Source organism: Ambystoma mexicanum, chromosome 12 (genome assembly GCF_040938575.1).
Source record: "Ambystoma mexicanum isolate Mex_15411 chromosome 12, UKY_AmexF1_1, whole genome shotgun sequence".
NCBI lineage: Eukaryota > Metazoa > Chordata > Amphibia > Caudata > Ambystomatidae > Ambystoma > Ambystoma mexicanum.
In genome coordinates, this window is record NC_090936.1 from 975170348 (window position 1) to 975190791 (window position 20444).

Here is a 20444-nt window from a genome sequence, read left to right on the forward strand (position 1 = left end):
ATGATGGTGAATACATTCTGCATGCATCCGGCTATCTTTAAGTGGGACCATTAAAGACCCCACTTGACCGTAAGGCAGCATTCTGCCAACACCTGCATTCCATTTAGTGGAACACCCTCTACAATCTCCTAGTATCCATAACTTGGGCTTCCTCGCGTGCACTCGACTAAGTGTGGCATCCTAGTAAGCAGCACAACCCATCTAAGTGGTATACATAGGCTATCACAAGAGATCCTCTGGTGAAAAAGCTACAGTCTACGTAATTGTGACAAATCAACTTCCGGGACACCAGTGGTCCAGGGATGAATATCGGTTTCTAAACCATCAATCAACCCCGCACCTTTAGTACACCAGAAGGGATCTGAATAGATAGGAATACAAGTAAATTATAAGACCTCCTTGTCCAATTTTGGAAACGTGGACAGAACGGCAGGCTTATCTCTGCAAGGTCGTGGATCGTTGATTAGTTACAACACAGAAGAAATACAATTATTACCCAATGATAAAAGGGACTGTCCAGTCAAGGTTGTATACAAGTATCTACTTCATTATTCCTATAAACAGACAGTTCTAGCAGACTACAATTACAACAGACACTGTAAAGGAACACAGAGAACAGACAGTTTCACGAAGGAAAGGGGTGCACTCTGGATACTGACAGGAGGGTAGTTGGTAAAGTAATCAATCTCACAGTTCAAAGTTATTTGGCTTCAACACCAAAGGGGCAAAGGGGCGTAAGTGCCTCTACGGGCCTTAGGAGAAGGACCAGGGGGGAAGAACGACAATGTACCTGGTGCTGAAGAAGTTCTTAGTGCTCGACAGTTCGAAGCGGTTCCAGGGCGATTCTCAGCCCATGAGACAGAGTTAGTGGCAGGAGACAGCTGCGGGTACCAGGCGGCAGGTAGTTCGGCAAGCGAGGCAGGACGGATATTTGCAGGCTGTACAGCGTGGCGGCTCAGGCCAAGAATCGTCTCTGTGCTGGTTGGCGTATCTGTAATGCTGGTCGAGGCATCTCGGACGGCTCTGGTGACTGCGGCATGACAACAGTCAGCGGTGCAACCGGATGCGGTTCGAGGACTCAACTTTCTAGAAAATGTCCTTAAGCGATGGACACTGGTTGATGCTTTTGTGGCACTCCTCCTAGCTTCTTCGCAGGGCTTCTGTCCTGTCAAGGTGGACGGCCCAAAGCCCATGAGAGTGATTGCAGGCAACAGCCTTGTCCTTTGTCCAGAGACTCTCTGGCACTTCCCACCTAGGAAGCTTTCTGTCAGAACCTAGCAGGGCATGCTGTGTGCTGGCTGGGTACCGGTTCTGGAGCTGCTTGGAGGGTCCTCTGAGTCTGGTATCTCCCTCTGTTCCCTGGGAGATGTTTAGGGGAGGGATCTTGCTTCCCTCTTGGAACTCCTGACCTTCCTTCAATGGCGGAAGATGTAAGGTAGACTGTACCTTCCGCTCAGCTCCAAATGAGTTCTTCTTCTTAATCATTGCAAAGTCTTCTTATGATCTGATCAGGGAGGGGCTAAGCCCTATTTTAAAGCCAAACAGGCCCCAGTGATTGGTGCAGGCTAAGCCCGCCTTAATGAACCAATCCTGGGTCCCCACCAACAATCTTCAGTGATGCTTCAGGTCAGAATCAGGGCTCTTGGCTTCTGCTCTCCCCCCCTTTTCATTCAATTGGCTCTTCTATTTCCTGTTTAAAAGGGGGGTTTTAAATGTACTTGACTTTTTGTACTATTCTCCAAGCAATATTACATTTCTTGTTCGTGTTTTGAATTCAAGTGGTTTCTATGACACAGTTCAGGTAGGAAAAGGAACTTAAATGTTCCCTTGTTATAATATGTTGATACAACTAGGTTAAATCAATAAACAACCAAGTACCAACAATGGTAGCAGACACGGTTCTTGTTCAGTACTTTAGCTTGCTGCAGAAAATGCCATGATATGTTTGTACTTTCCTAACAGCAGTTCTGTTAAGAAATGCAGCTACTGGCTCAACCCATAGCAGTCATGCTAAAAAATGTGGGCATGATGCAATCAGCCCTGCTGTGAATATTTGGCATTGTGCCATGATATATGATATGATATGATAGTTTATTTATATAGCGCCTATACACAATGTGTTTCAAAGCGTTTCAAGGCGAGGAAGGGAACAAGGGAAAATACAACGACATTCTTACAGGCCATGGACAGTAAGGATGTGAAATTAACTATCGTACTCGGCCTGAGGCCATTTCAGATAGTGCAAGAGCTAAGAGATAGATAAGGAAGGGAGGGGGAGAGTAGGAAGGAAATGGAAAGAGACAGGCGACTACTGTACTAGGCCTGACGACATTTCTGGTAGAGCCAGAGGAAAACAAAAGGTGAGGGAGAGAGGTGCAGAAAGGGAGGGGAGGAACAAAATAAGTGACTATCGTACTAGGCCTGACAACGTTTCAGATAGTGCTGGAGGGAGGGGGGGCAACAGTAAGGGGATAAGGGAGCGACAGACGAGGTTGCTACCATAGTAGGTCCAGGGACAATTCTGATAGAGTAAGTGCATAGAAGAAAGTAAGGGGAGGAGGGGAGGAGATGGGAAAAGGGAGAGGGGATGGAAGGAGAGAACAGAAAGTAAGCAGTCAAAAAGAGTGGAGAAGCAAGAGAGGAGAGCGAATACAATTGCAGAAGTCAGTAGTAACACATAATGTTGCAAGCCAGGATACAAGATGATGATGGAACAGCATGATTCAGGGCCACCATGTGTACAAGATGTAAAGGAAGTCCAGCATGAGAGTTGAGAAAGGGTGACGCACCGTGAATCAATGAAGTCCATAAAAGTAAAATCCAGCATTGGCCACAAGACGGTGAAACCAGAATGTATCAGGACAGACTCTTGTGTGCTGGAACGGGGGGTGCACAAGGGAACAACAAGGGGGGACAAGAGAGGGTGGGGATGGCCTGTGGGGACAGAGGGAGTAACACATGTTGGTGCATGCTTACCTGCTGTTTTAGCAGAGGGTCGGACCCTGGATCCTCCTGGTCCGAACAGGTTCAAACAGCAATGGCCCTTTTCTTTGACTGCCCTTCACTTTGGACACCCGGGCGAGAGACGCCCTTCATCTAACAGTTAAAAGCAGGAAGGAAGAGGCAGGGCTAAGAACTCACCCGGGCGAGAGACGCCCTTCATCTAACAGTTAAAAGCAGGAAGGAAGAGGCAGGGCTAAGAAGGTGGGCGGGATTAGGCCAGGTGACCTAGATCCACTTACAGCTGCTCCCCAGCTGCAAAGGAAAAGGGGCTGGAAGGCTCCTTAAGTAGGGAAAAGAGCAGCAAGCAGGAAGGCACCAGGTGGGCGGGCCTTGCTAAGTGGTGAAAAAGAGTGGCAAGCAGGAAGGCACCAGGTGGGCGGACCTCGCTAAGTGGTGAAAAGGAGCGGCAAGCAGGAAGGCACTAGGTGGGCGGGGCTTGCTAAGTGGTGAAAAGGATGGCAAGCTGGAAGGCACCAGGTGGGCGGGGCTTGCTAAGTGGTGAAAAGGAACGGCAACCAGGAAGGCACCAGGTGGGCGGGGCATAGGCCAGGTGACCTAGATCCACTTACACCTGCTCCCCAGCTGCAAAGGAAAAGAGGCTGGAGGGTTCCTTTAGTAGGGAAAAAAGCGGCAAGCAGGAAGGCACCAGGTGGGCGGGGTTTGCTAAGTGGTGAAAAGGAGCGGCAACCATGACATGCATATAGCAGCTCTGATGATAAATTAGGCGACTTTGTCTGAACATATAGCAGTCCTGTTGAGAGGTACCGGGACAATCTGTGGCACTGAAAATATATACAGCACTGCTTCTACATGTATCCATTATACCTTTTTGCAGTGGGTGGTCAGAAAGGGAATGAAAGTTCAGACCACATGCATGGCTATTTGCTACTCTCTAAGAAAACAAAACGATGTACAGTGCCCTTTCATGCACATGAACACATGCAATCTTAAGACTTAAACAACACATCTTTATATAGAACACCAAACAAGGTTTTCCTTCTGACAAAAGCCAAACAACTGCTTGCTTGGAGGCTCTCCTAAAACTTCAAGAGATCAAGAACCCCAAGCCATTGAATGCAAATGATGTGCTTCTGTGATGAAAAGAAAACAAAGTATGAAATGCCAATGCTGCTGAAACTCTGCTGCCTTTATTAATGCAGATTAAGACCAAGGAAAATGAAACAGAAATGCAGCCCTTTTTAAAGACAATTTTCATTTTATACAATATTACCTGTGTCCTAAAGAAAAGTGAAAAGCATGTTCACGATTCAAGATGCTTTAATAACACTGTAATCTACAAATTGCAGGCAGTTGGACCAAGCGTACAAAACACAAATTCCCTTTTAAATTACTCAGAAAGTATTATCTTGATAGAATCATTAACAGTGGAGAGTGTTAAAAAAATTAAAGAGACCAGGACTCATCCCAGTTGCTTCTTTTAAGGATCAGTGTGGGTTGCTAAAGAGTGGATTTGCAAGCTGCTGCTGGCCAGGCTGTCACCAGTGAGCTTCATGATTTATGGGGGTGCTGTCATAAATAGCCTGTGTAAGTGGTATGCAAGGATGAATTAAAAGGGCCATATTGACATTGATTTCTGTGCGTAAAACGGCCTAGTACACACCTTATCTGGAGGGTGGTATGCACATATTCAATAGTGAGTCACCAGTCTTCTCAGACTAAAGCCTGTGTCACTCTTTATGCTTTTACTGGCCAAAGACAGACCTCGAGTTGTTAACGCATCCCTGACATCTTCAGCGGCCTTGAAAATCACCCATGGGAGCACCAATGAGAAAGCGGAAGAGGACAAATGTCACCCATGTAAACTGATTGGTGCTTTGCATAAAATCAAAGAGCATTTTGGGAACAGAAGAGCTAATATCATTTTAGAACATGACAGGTCTGACAATAATTCCAGCCTGGGAACCTTCCAAGCACATAATGCACACTAGCCTTTCTGTTGATTTCATTTATGATAACACACCCCCACCGCTAAATTGATGGTAAACTCTCAGGAAGGCATGATGATGATTGTGCTACCACTGATCTTGTAAAGGGACTGGCCAGACATACCGAGTTTCAACTGGACTGCACATACAATGACTGACACCAAAGCATCCCCCCTTGCCTTCCTGAGAGCACACTAACAGAGTGGGCTGTTTTTTTTTCATTTCTTTTCCCTGCTCTCCACTTTCACTGACCTGTGCCCTATTTAACACAGTGTACCATTTATGTCTTGAAGATTCACAATGTGTGGGGGAGTTGAACATCCACATGCCTTTTTGAGCAAAACTACAAATCAGGTACAGACAACTACAGATAACGGGGTATCTGCAGGGGTGGATATGTAAGCTGTAATGCTGTTATGTGTTTCAAATGCTTCATTTCATCTCTGCCTGAGGAAGTGGAGACGCTCCACGAAAGCTCCCAAATATGCAAAATAAATGACTTTGTTAGCCTAATTAAGGTATCAACTTGTTGGTTTCTCTCTCTCTCTCTCTCTCTCTCTGTCTCTCTCTCTTTCTATATATATATATATATTTGGATAGAGGTATTCTTCTATTCTTCAGGATTCAGGTGCTGGATATCCAGTTTTTCGGAGCCTGCCAGGGCCCTGCCCGTCAAACACTAGCCTTCTTATCCTTCTCGGAGTGCCAGACCTGCCTCCAAACTTTGGCATGCCTATCTGTATCCCAGGTTACTCTTTACAACTCATTCTATCAAATGAAGAGAATCTGACATGAGAAGTCCACATGCCTCGCCATCTGTGAGTCAGACCATTGCCGTGGGGTTCCTCTGGTGATCTGCACCCCACGGATGCAGATCTCAGATTCAAAGCAGGCATGCAGAGGACTTCTTTCCTAGTGTTCCGCATGCATGTGGAAAATCCTTGCTTTGCCCCCGCCATGCAGTGTGGCCGCATGGCTAAAATGAAGGTGAAATAACAGTCATTTTGTATTCCGCCACTTCTGGGAGGATCCTGTTTCTCCATCCATACGCACACCCCCTATCCCCCAGAAGTTCTGAAAATGGACAACGTGTACTCTGGCACCTGCCCTCCCCCCACTTTGTGGGGTTAAGAGTAGGCTGGGCTAAGGGGTGGCTCAAATCAAGAAGCACTAGGTCGCCTCAATGAATCAAGTACAGCTAAGGGGCACCTGCAGGAAGGACAGGGTCTTAGTGATTTGTATAAAAGCAAAGAGCATTATGGAAACATTAGAATGACCACATCATTTTATATTGTCAATAGGTCTGTGATAGTGATTCAAGCATGAAACCCTTCTGAGAAAGTAATGCATACTGGGGCCTTTTCTCATTTTGTTTGTCACAATACTCACCATAACTCAAAAAATGTCTGCAAACCACAAGACATATATTCCTCTGGACTGTTTCTGGCAATGGACGTGAGGCCTGGGTTGTTTGGCACAGGACTTAAACCCCCGGCCTGCTCACTTCCACAAGCCTCCTGACAGAGGGATCCCAGACTTCAGAACTGGCAGACCCTCGCATTCAGGAGAATCAGAGGATGTGGGAGGAAAAGACAGAAAGCTTTCCCCCATCTTTGCAAATCTGCAAATCAGGATCTGATTGAAGGATAGCATGGCAGGCTATCCGCACAGTGCTCCTCACAGGGCACCCGGAGGGCTGCTGCAGCCATTTTGACCTGAAGTGTATGTCTGTCACTGTGCACCATGATGGCAGGGAGAGGTCCTGCCTTGATGCCAACTACTGGCCTTTTAACTTGGGACAGAGACAAAACAGTGGCAGCGAGTGGCAGTGATAGGAGTTACCTGTGTTTAATATTTATTTAGGGTCTTTTATAACTGTATGAAACGCTATAATGAGTCAAGGGGTTTGTTTTATTACAGCTCCCAGTGTGTAATGGTTATAGTACTGTAATAGGAAAGATCACCCACCACCCAATTTAGCCCTGCTTTCTCCATCCCGGCCCACCCCCACTCTCCCAGTTGTCTGAGACCAGAACACTAGTCGGTCTTTGCAATTCACTAATAAGTGCTTGTCCTACTCTCATGGTCGGTTCATAAAGGGTTAACAATGTAGGAGTTGAAACTAGTAGTGGGCCATTTTACCTGCAACACCTCAAGAAAGTATGTAACACTGACGTGTCTTGCCCGAGTCCCTGGCCCTACCATGAGCCACGTGCTAAGCTGGCCAAGAGGTCTATCCCAGAAAGCAGCAAATATGATATAATGATATGATATAGCATTTGTAACGCGCCTATACACAAGTGTTTCAAGGCGCGACCAGGCAAGGGAGGGAAACAAAGGGAGGACAGACAACGATCCCACTAGGCCAGGTGTCATTCAGATTGCGCAAGTGCGTGGGAAGGGGGCAGGGACAGTGCAGTACAATGGTATAAGATAATAAGTAAGTAACGGCCAGCAAGTGGCAAGTGCATGGCTAAGTGCAGACAACAGGTGTCGTGGGCAGGTAGGGGGACTGTAGGGATACAGAAACAATTCCCAAGTGCGGATGTTGCCTGGTGGGCAGTGCAGGTGTGAGACACTGGCAGAGGAGGACAAGGCCCGAGATCGGGGGTGTCCAGGAAGCCAGTGCAGTTCCGGTTACAGCCAGGAGGCCAAAAAATAAAAATAAGAGTCAAAATACTCCCAACAAAAAATAGGAAACAGACATGCAGAATCTTGTGCCCCTTCTTTCATCCTCGCAGCTCCATGAATGTTTGGCCAGTAGTGCACATGCTACCAAAGAAAGGCACTACTTGAACTGCGATCAGTAAACCTGTATCTTTTAATGTGCATCTTTTCAAGAGCCAGCTACCTGCATTCCTCACTTAATGAGTGATATTCAGCAGTTTTCAAGAGTCTCCGGTTATAAAATCAACTGGGGTAAATCTGAAATACTTCCCATCAACAATCTGTGTCAACAAGCCACTTGTGCACAGTTTCAGTTCAGATTGTGTGTGGATAAAATGAAATATCTGGGCATATGGATTAGTGCTGAGGTGATGAAATTACCAACGATAAACTTTGGATTGCTCCTCCCCAAGTTAAAATCAGATCTGGAAAGATGGGGCCTCTTGAAACTGACTATGTGGGGGAAAATAAACTGTATAAAGATGAATCTAGCACCTCTGGTAAATGACATTCTGTCAATGTTACCAATCAGGATACCAGGGCACTTTTTTAAAGAAATAGACAATGCTATCCAGAGATTCATCTGGGATGGGAAACCACCAAGGCTAGCAATTTGGAAACTACAACTTCCCCTGCAACAGGGAGGGATGAATTTACCGAAATTTAGTGACTACCATCTATCTTTCTCTGCACGCCATCTATGCAAATTCATTGAATCTGCTAATGAACATCCACGCAATATGGTGTGGGACTGTGGTGCGGTATCCCAGCTGGACCCGGAAGCTCTGTTGACCTCTAAGAAATGTAAATCCAAAAAAGCTAATCCTTTGACTAGTTTTTTACAGGATAGCTGGTGTGAAATATCCAAGCGTATGAATGCAGATCCTTATCGGCACTTGAATGCCTCCATTTGGCTCAACCCTGCCTTGAAATGTCAGGGAAAAAGTTTTTTTTTGGCCGGAATGGTTCCTGATGGGCATAAAGTACATCCATAATCTTATAGAAGGGGGGAATTGGATCTCGTATACACAACTTCGCCAATCTCATAACATGGCGGATTGTACATTCGCCGAATACAGGACATTGAGAACTATTGTGTCAAGTTGTCTTGAAATACCTCAACTGACAACTCAAAATGTCGCCTGGTTGGCACTGCAGACATGTTCAAGTGCTTTCCGCCCAGCTGCCACATTGTATGGATTCTTGAAAGCATGCAGAAAAGGGGATCCAAGATTGCCAATTGTCTGGGCAGAAGAGCTAGGAGAGGACATTGACTGCTGCGAGAACATTCGCTTGATGAGTTTGGACTGGGGCCTTAGGGCATCACAACCAAAAATTCTCTTCAGAGCCTACTGGACACCAGCTAAGTTATTTCAGAGGCAACTCTTGGCGGATGATCTCTGCTGGAAGCGCAAAGGTGCAAGTGGCTCCCTCAGTCGCTTGTTGTGGTTTTGCCCGAAAAGAAAAACATTTTGGGAATATGTATGTGAAAGATTAGGACTGGTTTTGAACTGTACAATCCCTCTATCTGGCTCCCTTCTGATTTTAGGTGACATATCTCAGTTGGATGATTCTACCTTTGGAAAGAAAACTTGGTTGCTCCGGGCATGTATGATCGCCAAGAGGATGACGCTGAGAATGTGGAAGTCAAGCAGCTCCTTTAACATCGATGAGTGGGTGGAAGAACTACTCACTGTTTCCACTTATGAGAAGGCCATTCATTTTCCTCCCAACTTTTTAAAAAAAAATAGTGCATAAAATACTCCCACTTCCAATGCTTACTTGGAGCACTGCAACGACCGCTCAAAAGTACTCGTGCAGTGCATTTTCCCTAGTGCTGGTGGGCAACAGTATCTATCAGCACCAGGGCAAACAGTGCCTTGCTGCACAAATCACATGAAAGAATACATGTGCGGACCTCATTTTTCCCTAGCGCCAATACTGCACAGAGTACATTCCCGAGCAATTCTGATGCATATACTTGTGTGAAGAGTGTGTGGTCAAAGGGGACCGTGGCTTAACCTGTGGCTACCCCCTGCTGCCCCCCCCACATTGGCACATGCCCGCTTTCTTTTTTGAATGCCAAGCGGGAGTGCCACTCTTGATCACACCCGGAGAGCTGATGCTCCGGGTAATTCTTTCCCTGGCAAGAAGAGCTGCCTTGCTTGTGCTGACCCGCTGTGCTAAAAATCGACGCCCGGCGCTAAGAGATGACGTGTGAAGCATGAGGTCTGCCCTGCCGCGTGAACCCCACGTGCCTGGAAGTCTGTAAACTGACCCTCCCTGGCGCTGTGTGCTTAGTCCACCTGAGGGGGTCCTCAGGGCCTCTGGGTGAGACCAGCATGATAGATACTGCAGCTAAGAAACCGAGCCGTGTGGCCTTTGACCAGAGCAGAGTACATTGGGCCTTGGCACCATTTTGCTAAAAGCTCATATATTTTGCACCACCTCCAACTTTCAGAAGACCCCCTGACCCCAATAAAACTAACAGTGCCGATGATTGTGGCCTGCCGGCCCTGCGCCTCACTCACTGGAACGCTCTTCAAGGCACTGACCCTGCACTTGGAACAGTCATGTGGCAATTCTCCATGCGGTCGTGTTGCTCGTGGTGTTCCCCTTTGCAATGCTGCCCCCTGCTGCCCAGCTTGGTGTGCGCTGACAGTCAGGTGCAGGGGGGCTGGACTGGCCTACAGTGAACTCTGGAGATTTCCCGCCGTGAGCCTCTGCATCGTGGGCCTTTATTTCCAAATGTTCAATGGAATAGGGGTTTGTAACATGGGGCCACTTTAGATATGATTTCCAGGGCCACTTGTGGGGGGTCTCAGTCCACCCCCGCTCTGCAGGAGGTAGGGTGTTCTGCATCTGTGCGGCTAGACGCTGGAACACTCGCATTAAACCAGCGGATTACCACCGTACTCTCGGGGGCGGTTTACAAAACGCCCGTTTGTGTTAACCTTCTTTGTGTCGTAATTTCATTGGCCGGGCTGTGTTACTGTTAGTGCCAGAAGGCCCTAGGGGTGCTTTTCAAGTCCACGTAAGTACATACTACGTAGTGCTGTGTCGGAGGCCACTACAAGCAGATACCGGTCAGCCGTAGCAGGAGGACACACCGGCCGCGCGGCTGCGCCCGTTTGTGCACGTGCGCTATTTTAGAAGCATGCGATTACGGGTAGCCTCGGAAATCCCTTACACGCATGTGACAACTCCAGGGCCTTGTACACAGTGTCCCTAGACACAAACACACTGCATTGCCCCAGGCATTAGGGCAGTGTAAGCTTGCCGCTGCGCACCCAAGCACACTGCACGATGCCGGCCACGCTGTCTCTGTATACAGGGCCATCCTGCCCAGCCCAGGAATGGACCCCCCCCCCAAAGAATTCGCCTGCACAGACACAAACCCTCCCAGCTCAATGTGGGCTGAATGTAGGCCCTTTGATAAGGTAGCTCAGTCGGTTAATTGCTTGCTGTGGAGATCAGTAACCCGTAGTCACGCATGCCCCACGCAGCCCTCCCCGCAGACATCGAGTGGCGTTTAAATGATACATAATGGCCCCCAACAATACAGCGCCCAGAAGAGTGATACACGGCCAAGGCGAGATATGTACAATTATCATTAGAAGCACACACTGGCCAGAGCAGTCTATAACTGCCCCGTCACAAGCAGCCCAACCATGGCAAAGAGCCTGAGCGGGGTGGGGGGGGTGTGATCTCGTGTGTACCTCTGAACACACACACTGTCAACACGGTCTATGCGAGTATCCCAGCCGTGCGACGGCACGCTCACACAGGCCAGCACTCGCATCACGTGTAACCCAGCTAGCTCTACCCTTAACGCGGGGGGTTTGATCACGCACACTTGCGCACACACGCGCGAAGGGCGGAACCCCGTGAAGCTCAGATGTGACAGGATTTACACACACTGACCAGTCCCGTGCATGTGGGCAGGCAAGCAGTGTCCCTGCATAGTGGCACTCATTATCCCCCGGGCTAATGGCAGTCCATGTGTGCTATAACAGACTGCCCAGTTACGTGCACGAGAGTAGCCCGGGTGTCCCCCTCCGCGGGCACTGGGTCGTGCCAGCCTTGCGCACGGACACACACACAACTCTGCCTGACACGAGCCCAGGGTTGCCTCTGCACACCCCCCTACCTCGCAGCTTGGCGTTTGAGGACAGCCCCGGCGCGGCTCCGCGCGAGCCCACCCCCGCGTAGCACTGGCCAGGTCCAGGACTGCCGCGCACACACAAACTGCACAGCGCTGGTGAGGGGTTAGCAAGGGGATTAGGGGACAGGCAGCTCAAGTTTCCTCCGCCTTTAATGTGCGGCCCCTCTCACCTATGCAGTACCTAACGCAAAGTTAAAAAAGCTCGCCAGCCTCGGGGGACAGGCTGCAGCGTCCCTTCTCTGCCCAACCTCCGCTCTGAGAGAAGGGCTTCACACAATCCTAACAGATAACGGAAACCGTTCAGCAGAATAAAGCCGTGCAAATCCTGCGACCACCCGATCACGCTACCCTTGGGAACGCCAGGTCCCTGGCACACTTACCGGCGACGTGGAGACCCTGCGCTCTGCTTGGCCTCAACTCCACCTCTCCTCCCACCTCACCCCAGTCCCACCCCCCACGGCCAGCACCCACAGTACAAAGCAGTTTGATCTTAAGACACAGAGGGCTTCTTACCTTTTCAAATCTTTTCCAGGGGCTGGGACAGGATCCGAGGATCAGTGTAACCATGGCAATAAGATACTGTATCCAGGAGTGAGGAAACCCAGAGAGAGAGAGAGAGCGAGATGGAGGGGGAGGCAGGATGAGAGGGAGTGCGGGGGAGGAAAGGAGGGAGTGAGAGAGAGAAGAAAGGGGAGAAGCGAGGTGCCTGCAGAGAGAGAGAGAGAGAGAGAGAGAGAGAGAGATGGGAAGGATGAGGGAAAGGAGAAGCAAGCGAGATGGGAGATGGGGTGGAGGCGGGGATTTAGAACACGAGAAGATGAGGAGAGGAATTTAGAGAAGGGGGCGATAATGAGCAAGGGAGGGGCAGCGGAAGGGACCTCGAAACGCCTGATGGAGCAGAGAGGGGCAGAACAGATGGAAAGAGGCAGCGCTGGCAGGAGTGAGGGAGAGAAAAAGTTAATGAGAGAAGAGAGTTGGGAAAGAGGAAGGAAGGGAGAAACGCGGCTGGAGAGAGATGCGCGCGGTGAGAAGGGAAACGAGGGGAGAGAGAGTGACAAAGATAAAGATGGGAAAGAGGAAGACTATGGGTGCAGGGAGAGAGGAAGAGTGGGGGAAAGGGGCGCAGAGGGACACACAGATGGGAAGCAGAGGTTACAGATTGGGAGGGAGCGTCCGGAAAGAGGGGAAGGGACAGAACGTAAAAGAATGGCCCGGGAAGCTGCCAGTAGGGAGGGTCTGGGAGATGCGAGGGGGGTCGGGGGGAGGGGGGGGCAGGGCTGTGGTGGGCGCAGGTGACTTGGCGATGAAGAAGACTGCCTTTGATTCGTAATAATACCCGCCAGTCTCTGAGCAGCCCGGGGCGCCCGAGTGTTAGTTTAAGGTGTTTCCATGGCAACCAACAGTATGCAACATGGATGGAAACTGCAAAAGTTGCAGGCGAGTGTGTCGTCGGCAGGAGAGTCCTCATCGCCCCAGCCCGCGGTGAAATCCTGGACAAAGTGACCCATAGGGCAGACTCACGCCCACTGCACTGGGGACAAAACCTCGTGCCGAGGGTTACAGCGGGGCAGGCGGCTGCGGACCCCATTCACAGGAGATCTGGGGGTTATCACTCGTCACAGATGGAGCCTCTTAATGTATATTGGGATAACACCCCCCCCCCCCACGATATACACCCCCAAGAGTGAGCACAACTAAACCCAAAGTCAATTTACCTAGTTTCCTCTTTGCTCCACGCCACAGATTCCAAATCCTCAAAGTGACCCAGCAAGCACACCGTGCCCTCACCCAGAACACCGCAGAGGGGTGGGTTTCCACCATGTCCCAGCAAGCATGCATTATCCGATGTTCACACTACTAGCACACCGTGCCCTCACCCAGAACACCGCAGAGGGGCGGTTTCCACCACGTCCAGGCCAATGTTCACAATACTAGCACACCGTGCCCTCACCCAGAACACCGCAGAGGGGTGGGTTTCCACCACGTCCAGGCCAATGTTCACAATACTAGCCCACCGTGCCCTCACCCAGAACACTGCAGAGGGGTGGGTTTCCACCATGTCCCAGCAAGCATGCATTAGCCAATGTTCACAATAATAGCACACCGTGGCCTCACCCAGAACACCGCAGAGGGGTGGGTTTCCACCATGTCCCAGCCAATGTTCACAATAATAGCACTCCGTGCCCTCACCCAGAACACCGCAGAGGGGTGGGTTTCCACCACGTCCAGGCCAATGTTCACAATACTAGCACACCGTGCCCTCACCCAGAACACTGCAGAGGGGTGGGTTTCCACCATGTCCTAGCCAATGTTCACAATAATAGCACACCGTGGCCTCACCCAGAACACCGCAGAGGGGTGGGTTTCCACCATGTCCCAGCAAGCATGCATTAGCCGATGTTCACACTACTAGCACACCGTGCCCTCACCCAGAACACCGCAGAGGGGCGGTTTCCACCACGTCCAAGCTAATGTTCACAATACTAGCACTCTGTGCCCTCACCCAGAACACCGCAAAGGGGTGGGTTTCCACCATGTCCCAGCAAGCATGCATTAGCTGATGTTCACAATACTAGCACACCGTGGCCTCACCCAGAACACCGCAGAGGGGTGGGTTTCCACCATGTCCCAGCAAGCATGCATTAGCCGATGTTCACAATACTAGCACACCGTGCCCTCCCCCAGAACACCGCAGAGGGGTGGGTTTCCACCACGTCCAAGCCAATGTTCACAATACTAGCACACCGGGCCCTCACCCAGAACACTGCAGAGGGGTGGGTTTCCACCACGTCCAAGACAATGTTCACAATACTAGCACACCGTGCCCTCACCCAGAACACTGCAGAGGGGCGGTTTCCACCACGTCCAAGCCAATGTTCACAATACTAGCACACCGTGCCCTCATCCAGAACTCCGCAGAGGGGTGGGTTTCCACCACGTCCAGGCCAATGTTCACAATACTAGCACAACGTGCCCTCACCCAGAACACTGCAGAGGGGTGGGTTTCCACCATGTCCTAGCCAATGTTCACAATAATAGCACACTGTGGCCTCACCCAGAACACCGCAGAGGGGTGGGTTTCCACCATGTCCCAGCAAGCATGCATTAGCCGATGTTCACACTACTAGCACACCGTGCCCTCACCCAGAACACTGCAGAGGGGCGGTTTCCACCACGTCCAAGCTAATGTTCACATTACTAGCACACCGTGCCCTCACCCAGAACACCGCAGAGGGGTGGGTTTCCACCATGTCCCAGCAAGCATGCATTAGCTGATGTTCACAATACTAGCACACCGTGGCCTCACCCAGAACACCGCAGAGGGGTGGGTTTCCACCATGTCCCAGCAAGCATGCATTAGCCGATGTTCACAATACTAGCACACCGTGCCCTCCCCCAGAACACCGCAGAGGGGTGGGTTTCCACCACGTCCAAGCCAATGTTCACAATACTAGCACACCGGGCCCTCACCCAGAACACTGCAGAGGGGTGGTTTTCACCACGTCCAAGACAATGTTCACAATACTAGCACACCGTGCCCTCACCCAGAACACTGCAGAGGGGCGGTTTCCACCACGTCCAAGCCAATGTTCACAATACTAGCACACCGTGCCCTCATCCAGAACTCCGCAGAGGGGTGGGTTTCCACCACGTCCAGGCCAATGTTCACAATACTAGCACAACGTGCCCTCACCCAGAACACTGCAGAGGGGTGGGTTTCCACCATGTCCTAGCCAATGTTCACAATAATAGCACACTGTGGCCTCACCCAGAACACCGCAGAGGGGTGGGTTTCCACCATGTCCCAGCAAGCATGCATTAGCCGATGTTCACACTACTAGCACACCGTGCCCTCACCCAGAACACTGCAGAGGGGCGGTTTCCACCACGTCCAAGCCAATGTTCACATTACTAGCACACCGTGCCCTCACCCAGAACACCGCAGAGGGGTGGGTTTCCACCACGTCCAGGCCAATGTTCACAATACTAGCACACCGTGCCCTCACCCAGAACACTGCAGAGGGGTGGGTTTCCACCATGTCCTAGCCAATGTTCACAATAATAGCACACCGTGGCCTCACCCAGAACACCGCAGAGGGGTGGGTTTCCACCATGTCCCAGTCAATGTTTACAATACTAGCACTCCGTGCCCTCACCCAGAACACCGCAAAGGGGTGGGTTTCCACCATGTCCCAGCAAGCATGCATTAGCCGATGTTCACAATACTAGCACACCGTGGCCTCACCCAGAACACCGCAGAGGGTTGGGTTTCCACCATGTCCCAGCAAGCATGCATTAGCCGATGTTCACAATACTAGCACACCGTGCCCTCACCCAGAACACCGCAGAGGGGTGGGTTTCCACCACGTCCAAGCCAATGTTCACAATACTAGCACAATGTGCCCTCACCCATAACACTGCAGAGGGGTGGGTTTCCACCACGTCCAAGCCAATGTTCACAATACTAGCACACCGTGCCCTCACCCAGAACACTGCAGAGGGGTGGGTTTCCACCATGTCCTAGCCAATTTTCACAATACTAGCACACCGTGCCCTCACCCAGAACACCGCAGAGGGGTGGGTTTCCACCATTTCCCAGCAAGCATGCATTAGCCGATGTTCACAATACTAGCACATCGTGGCCTCACCCAGAACACCGCAGAGGGGTGGGTTTCCACTATGTCCCAGCCAATTTTCACAATACTAGCACACCATGCCCTCACCAAGAACACCGCAGAGGGGTGGGTTTCCACCATGTCCCAGCAAGCATGCATTAGCCGATGTTCACAATACTAGCACACCGTGGCCTCACCCAGAACACCGCAGAGGGGTGGGTTTCCACCATTTCCCAGCAAGCATGCATTAGCCGATGTTCACAATACTAGCAGACCGTGCCCTCAACCAGAACACCGCAGAGGGGTGGGTTTCCACCACGTCCAAGCCAATGTTCACAATACTAGCACACCGTGCCCTCACCCAGAACGCCGCAGAGGGGTGGGTTTCCACCACGTCTGAGCCAATGTTCACAATACTAGCACACCATGCCCTCACCCAGAATACTGCAGAGGGGTGGGTTTCCACCATGTCCCAGCAAGCACTGATGTTCACAATACTAGCACACCATGCCCTCATTCAGAACACCGCAGAGGGGTGGGTTTCCACCACGTCCAGGCCAATGTTCTCAATACTAGCACACCATGCTCTCACCCAGAACACCGCAGAGGGGTGGGTTTCCACCACATCCAAGATAATGTTCACAATACTAGCACACCGTGCCCTCACCCAGAACACTGCAGAGGAGTGGGATTCCACCATGTACAAGCCAATGTTCACAATACTAGCACCCCCTGCCCTCACCCAGAACGCCCCAGAGGGGTGGGTTTCCACCATGTCCCAGCAAGCATGCATTAGCCGATGTTCACAATACAGCACACCGTGGCCTCACCCAGAACACCGCAGAGTGGTGGGTTTCCACCATGTCCCAGTAAGCATGCATTAGCCGATGTTCACAATACTAGCACACCATGCCCTCACCCAGAACACCGCAGAGGGGTGGGTTTCCACCACGTCCAGGCAAATGTTCACAATACTAGCACACCGTGATCTCACCCAGAACACCGCAGAGGGGTTGGTTTCCACCACATCCAAGCCAATGTTCACAATACTAGCACACCGTGCCCTCACCCAGAACACCGCAGAGGAGTGGGTTTCCACCATGTCAAAGCCAATGTTCACAATATTAGCACACCCTGCCCTCACCCAGATCACTGCAGAGGTGTAAGTTTCCACCATGTCCCAGCAAGCATGCATTAGCCGATGTTCACAATACTAGCACACCATGCCCTCGCCCAGAACACCGCAGAGTGGTGGGTTTCCACCATGTCCCAGCAAGCATGCATTAGCCGATGTTCACAATACTAGCACAACGTGCCCTCACCCAGAACGCCCCAGATTGTGGGGTTTCCACCATGTCCCAGCCAATGTTCACAATGCTACAGGACACATTTTCCATTTTGGAAAACATCCCTACACGCACACATGTGTGGGTTTTAACAATGTGTTACAGAAAATAGTGCACATTTTTTGTGTAGCTGTGGCTTCTTGACTATCTGCTGACACCCCTTCCCCGGACGTCAGCAAAAAGGCACAGCCTTTGCCTGTGGCTACTTAAGGGGGCGGTGTAAGTAGCGGAAAGGCTGCCCCACCTGGAGAAGCCTCCAATGATGGGCAAAGCCTTACCGCATACCCCCATCCTCCACTCCCCAGGAAGCTCTGGAGCCAAGTGAACGTTGGAAGAGTTCCTCTGGCAGAGAGACGGCCTCCACCCCATCATCGGCAGCTTCGATCCAGAGCATCGACCAATGAGGAGGCGGAAGCCACCGCACCACAGCCAAAATGGAATTGGTAGCATGGATGACGGCTCACCCGCATAGCCCATCTTAGAACAGGAACAAAATAAGGCAGCCTGCAAAGTCCCCTTTCTCTGCCTAATGTAGCAACACCTGACACAGAGCAACAGCACCTCCCCAGGATTATCCTCAAAACGTGGGTGCCATGTCCCCACATACCCATAATGGTCCAGATGCCCACTGATCTCCTGACCCAAGCACTCCACTGACAACATCCAACACTCACGGATGAGGAATTGGGCAGGACATCTTGAACTGCTACCCGGGCACCCAGATCCCTTGCTGGACTGGACACAGTGGCATGATGGCAGCTCAGAACCAGAAAAGCACATTTTTCTGATTTCTACATTTAATTACATTACATTACGTCAGTTTCCAAAATGTTTTGTAGCACTTCTTTTCCGCCTGCCCCTGTTCGTCTTTGGTACCCTGTACCCGCGTCAGTTCCCGTTAGCCAGGCCCCTTGCCTGCCTTGATCCACCTCCCACCGCCTATCCAACCCTGCTTATCTCCACCTCCCATCACTTATCCGCCCCTGCTTATCTCCACCTCCTATCACTTATCCGCACCTGCTTATCTCCACCTCCCATCACTTATCCACCCCTGCTTATCTCCACCTCCCATCACTTATCCACCCCTGCTTATCTCCACCTCCTATCACTTATCCGCACCTGCTTATCTCCACCTCCCATCACGTATCCACCCCTGGTTGGCTCCCCCTCCCCTCGCCTATCCACCCCTTCTTGTTTCCACCTACCATCGCCTATCCATCTCTGTGTATATCCTCCTCTCATCACCTATCCACCCTGCTTATTTCCACCTCCCATCGCCTATCCACCCCTGCTTATCTCCACCTGCCATCGCCTATCCACCCCTGCTTATCTCCACCTCCCATCGCCTATCCGTGCCTGCTAGCTTCCACCTCCCAATGCCTATTTATCCCTGCTTTTCTCCACCTCCCATTGCCTATCCAACCCTGCTTGTTTCCACCTCCCATCACCCATCCATCCCTGCTTATCTCGAACTCCCATCACCTATCCACCCCTGCTTATCTCCACCTCCCATCGCCTGTCCACGCCTGCTTGTTTCCACCTCCCATCGCCTATCCATCCCTGCTTATCTCCACCTCCCATCGCCTATCCATGCCTGCTTGCTTCCACCTCCCAATGCCTATCCATCCCTGCTTTTCTCCATCTCCCATCGCCTATCCACGCCTGCTTGTTTCCACCTCCCATAGCCTATCCACCCTGCTTGTTTCCACCTCCCATCGTCTATCCACCCCTGCTTGTCTCCACCTCTGATCGCCTATCCACCCCTGCTTATCTGCACCTCCTGTCATCTATCCACCCCTGCTTATCCACCCCATCGCCTATCCACCCCTTATCTCCACCTCCCATCGTCTATTCATCCCTGCTTCTCTCCACCTCCAACACCAATCCACCCCTGGTTGTCTCGACCTCCCATCGCCTATCCATCCCTGCCTCTCTCCACCTTCCATCACCTATCCACCCTGCTTATCCCCACCTCCCATCGCCTATCCACCCCTGCTTATCTCCACCTCCCATCGCCTATCCACGCCTGCTTGTTTCCACCTCCCATCGCCTATCCACCCCTGCTTATCTCCACCTCCCATCGCCTATCCATGCCTGCTTGCTTCCACCTCCCAATGTCTATCCACCCCTGCTTATCTCCACCTCCCATCGCCTATCCACGCCTGCTTGTTTCCACCTCCCATTGCCTATCCACCCCTGCTTGATTCCTGCTCCCATCGCCTATCCACCCTGCTTGTCTCCACCTCCCATTGCCTATCCACCCCTGCTTGTCTCGACCTCCCATCGCCTATCCACCCCTTCTTATCTCGACCTCCCATCGCCTATCTACCCCTACTTATCTCCACTTCCCATCACATAGCCACCCCTGCTTGCTTCCACCACCCATCGCCTATCCATCCCTGCTTATCTCGACCTCCCATCGCCTATCAATGTCTGCTTGCTTCCACCTCCCATCGCCTATCCATTCCTGCTTATCTCAACCTCCCATCGCCTATCCACACCTGCTTGCTTCCACCTCCCATCGCCTATCCATCCCTGCTTATCTCCTCCTCTCATGACCTATCCATCCCTGCTGCTCTCCACCTTCGATCTCCTATCCATCCGTCGTTGTTTCTACCTGCCATCTCCTATCCACCCCTGCTTATCTCCACCTGCCATCGCCTATCCGTCCCTGCTTCTCTCCACCTCCCATAGGCTATCC

At 51.2% G+C, this 20444-nt stretch overlaps 1 protein-coding gene across 5 annotated transcripts in view; it reads right to left on the reverse strand.

Annotated features, from left to right (window-relative positions):
- The window catches only part of SHANK3 (SH3 and multiple ankyrin repeat domains 3), a 3072962-nt gene that overhangs the window by 2764064 nt on the left and 288454 nt on the right, over positions 1-20444 (reverse strand). The window contains exon 1 of one of the 5 annotated variants that reach the window (XM_069629464.1): positions 12295-12490. The exons of the other annotated variants lie outside the window; for them this stretch is intronic. The gene's annotated coding sequence lies outside the window, so the exon portion shown is untranslated. Of the gene's footprint in view, positions 1-12294; positions 12491-20444 lie in introns of those variants that run through there. 5 annotated transcript variants of the gene reach the window in all.